Here is a 521-nt window from a genome sequence, read left to right as displayed (position 1 = left end):
ACGCCCGGCTAGAACTCTATTTTAATTATATTTTTTTCTTTTTAAAAATTTAAATTACACTTATTTGTATGTGGGTGGGTGCATACACACCACTGGGCATGTGTGGAAGTTAGAAGACAATGTTGGGGAGTCAATTCCCTCCTTCTGGAGATATAACTTAGATCATGAAGTCTATTGGCCAGTGTCTTTCCCCACTGAGCCATCTAACCAGCTGGCATGGTTATAGCTTTTTTTTTAATCTCTCTATATAAAATCCATAGCTCAGTCTCATTCTAGCTCCTTGGTTCTAACGTTGGTAATGGAAAAGTCGATTTAAATTATAAGCAATCCTGCTCACAGACAGCGATTACAGGTATGCTCCGCTACACTGGGTTCAAAGTACAAGTTTAAGATAAAATTATATTGATTATAATAATGCGTACCTGTAAGTTCAACACTCAAAGAGGCTAAGACAAGTTTGAAAGTTGAAGGCCCTTCTTTATTATATGAGGAGTTCGAGACTAGCAAGAACTAAATAGAGC

This window comes from Microtus ochrogaster, chromosome 5 (genome assembly GCF_000317375.1).
Source record: "Microtus ochrogaster isolate Prairie Vole_2 chromosome 5, MicOch1.0, whole genome shotgun sequence".
Lineage (NCBI taxonomy): Eukaryota > Metazoa > Chordata > Mammalia > Rodentia > Cricetidae > Microtus > Microtus ochrogaster.
The sequence above is the reverse complement of the archived record's forward strand: the minus strand, read 5'-3'. Positions refer to the sequence as shown.